The 2,881-nt window shown below is 47.2% G+C and overlaps 1 protein-coding gene across 4 annotated transcripts in view; it reads right to left on the bottom strand.

Moving 5' to 3' along the window:
* ZNF260 (zinc finger protein 260) overlaps positions 1 to 2,474 on the bottom strand; it is a 17,690-nt gene extending 15,216 nt beyond the window's left edge. For 2 of the 4 annotated variants that reach the window (XM_011950611.1, XM_011950610.1), the window contains exon 1: positions 2,346 to 2,474. The gene's annotated coding sequence lies outside the window, so the exon portion shown is untranslated. The remainder of the gene's footprint in view (positions 1 to 2,345) is intronic. The other 2 variants (XM_011950613.1, XM_011950612.1) reach the window with 2 other exon arrangements.
* Positions 2,475 to 2,881: the final 407 nt, after the last annotated feature.

The raw sequence follows: 2,881 nt of genomic DNA, 5'->3' as shown, positions 1-2,881 counted from the left end.
AAGGCGCCTGCCACCATGCCCGGCTAATTTTTGTATTTTTAGTAGCGACAAGGGTTCCACCATGTTGGCCAGGCTGGTCTCGAACTACTGACCTCAGGTGATCCACCCACCTCAGCCTCCCAAAGTACTGGGGTTACAGGCATGAGCTACTGCGCCTGGCCCCTCAGGCAGTTCTTTAAAGGTGTGGGGATGGTGTGGTGATGGTGTGGGGCAGGCTCGGTGCGTTCTTTTCCCCCTTTCTGTGTGGAATGTGGATATCATGCTACATGCAGAGCAGCTATCTCATAACCATGTATTTTTTGTTTTTTGTTTTTTATCAGAGTCCTGCTCTGTTGCCCAGTCTGGAGTGCAGTGGCACAATCTCAGCTCACTGCAACCTCTGCCTCCTGGGTTCAAACGATGGTCCTGCTTCAGCCTCCTGAGTAGCTGAGACTACAGGCATGCACCACCACGCCCAGATAATTTTTGTATTCTTAGAAGACACAGGATTTCACCATGTTAACCAGGCTGGTCTCAAACTCCTGACCTCAGGTGACCCGCCTGCCTCGGCCTCCCAAAGTGCTGGGATTACATGTGTGAGCCACCACACCCGGCCATAACCATGCATTTATAATGGAAGAAAGGGGATGAGAGTTTACAATGTCATATTAAATGAAAATAGAGGATTTTAAGTTATATATGTTGTATGAAAGCAATTTGATTAGAAAATATGTATATTCTACCTATCTATGCATGAAGTGTGTAGTTGCACTTTAATTTTCTTCATTGTAACTAGACTCAAGCTTGTGAAAGAAGGAACTTGTCTTTTGTAGTTGTTCCATCTTCAGCATTTACAATGGCTAGCACATAGTTGGCTCTCAGTAAGTATTTGATTAATGAAAGAATAATAAGTAGTTAATACATGATAGCAGTGCTACTTAGTTTATTTTTGGTTGCAGAGAGGAAACATGCCCAGATTGCCTTAGGTTTCTGTTACTCTCTGAGATTACTCTGTGTTAACTCTACCTCTGGGATAGGGAAGAGGTGCGCCAAGGGGTATGATAAGGCAACATTCTTCAAACTCGGTATAAGGTCTTCATCATCCATAGGACTTTTGATGTGGGGCGAAAGATATTCACTGCTTTGATTATTGTTTTCTTTGATTATTAAGTTTCTGTACCTAGAGCATAAAATATAATGAGTTTTTCTCACATGTAAACTTGATTGTTAATTTTGATTAATACATATTTATTTTCTTTTTTTTTTGAGACAGAGTCTTGCTCTGTCGCCCACACTAGAGTGCAGTGGTGCACTCTTGGCTCACTGCAACTTCAGCCTCTGGTGCAAGCGAGTCTCCTGCCTTAGCCTCCTGAGTAGCTGGGATTACAGGTGCACACCACCACGCCTGGCTAATTATTTGTATTTTTAGTAGAGACGGGGTTTCACCGTGTTAGCCAGGATGGTCTCGATCTCCTGACCTCCTGATCCGCCGGTCTCGGCCTCCCAAAGTGCTGGGATTACAGGCTTGAGCCACCGCGCCCGGCCAAGACAGAATACTTCTATCTTTATATCTAGAAGAAAAAAATGTCCCCTATATTTACAAAAGGCTGGGGAAACCCTGATTAAATTAGGAGTCAGATTGCTGCCCTCACTGACGAACTAGGGAGTTTCTTGACCTCTGCACTAAAGGCAGGACAAGTAGCTTCCCAATTCTGTGCTGTCTGCACTAGTGGAAACTAGTTAAGATATTCCTTAGAAACTCTTAAAGATATTCCTTAGTTCAGGGTTTCTCTAAGCAACTGCACCAAAGTTTCTCCCAAGTATTAAGAAAAGTCAATGCCTACTGGCTGTACATGCATCCAGTAACAAGTTTTTCGGAAATCTTTCCTTTTTTAAAAAAAATGGAAAGGTAATGCTGCTTTTGTTTTCTACTCCACAATAGGTCTGCTTTTATATAAAAATCACGTTTAAAAGTACTTATCCGCTCAATTCCTTAGCCTTTTCCCTTTCCTATTTTCCAGAAAACGCATCTTTATTATTTTGGAAATGAGAAAAGTGAGGCTTAGAGGTTACTACCTCACAAAGCCATCTGTCCATCCTCACAAACTTGGAACCAGTTTCTCACTAACTCTGCAACCTTCAACACTCCCTCACACCGTCGGTCACCCATCCGTGAACCCACCCGTTTCCTACTGTACCCCTGCCCCCAGCCACACAAGCTCTGATCACCGCACATCACAGAAGGCGATTCCTCCCTTCCACTCTCCCCAGCCCCATCGCAGGCACTGCAAATCCTCCCCTCCAGCGTCCCTGGCCCGTTTCAGTGTCCAGGAACTCAAGTCCCACACAGCCGAAACCCAACTCACCGGCAGACAAAGACCACCATGGCGAGTCGGAGAGTCCGCGCCTGCGCACTCCTTCGTGCGGGCAGGGCTCCCAGAGATCTCCTGGGCTGGGCCAGGCCCAGACTCAGAACCGGACGGAATCTACAGATCTTGGCCCGTCCTCCGTGCCACTCTTTTGAGGGTAGACTACATTTCCCAGAAGGTTCAGCGGTTTGAGTCCGCTTTTCGCGCGAACTTTCTTTCCTCTGCTAGAGCTTGTGGGACTGTCTCCCTGGCCGGGGCGGGGTGTAAGGTCGAGTCTTAGTTTACTCGATCCCTGGGACTGAGTAGTGGTGTGCCACAGGTGTAAGATCAGCTTAAACACGCTGTACTGACTTCATGTAAGAGCCACGGTGCGATACTAAGCCAGGACCCCCAGGAGACTCTCAGACACGGTTCGGGAATGAGGGTAGTCCCTTTGGCTAGGGTCAAGCCGGGCGCCATCTTGCCCATCGTGGGCGTGGCGCTGAACTACATTTCCCAGAAGGCGCCGCGCACTCGGTCCATCCCCTCGCGAC

The sequence above is a fragment of the Colobus angolensis genome, unplaced genomic scaffold (genome assembly GCF_000951035.1).
Source record: "Colobus angolensis palliatus isolate OR3802 unplaced genomic scaffold, Cang.pa_1.0 Scaffold31, whole genome shotgun sequence".
NCBI classification, from domain to species: Eukaryota; Metazoa; Chordata; class Mammalia; order Primates; family Cercopithecidae; genus Colobus; species Colobus angolensis.
This window is presented reverse-complemented; position numbering and strand designations above follow the sequence as displayed.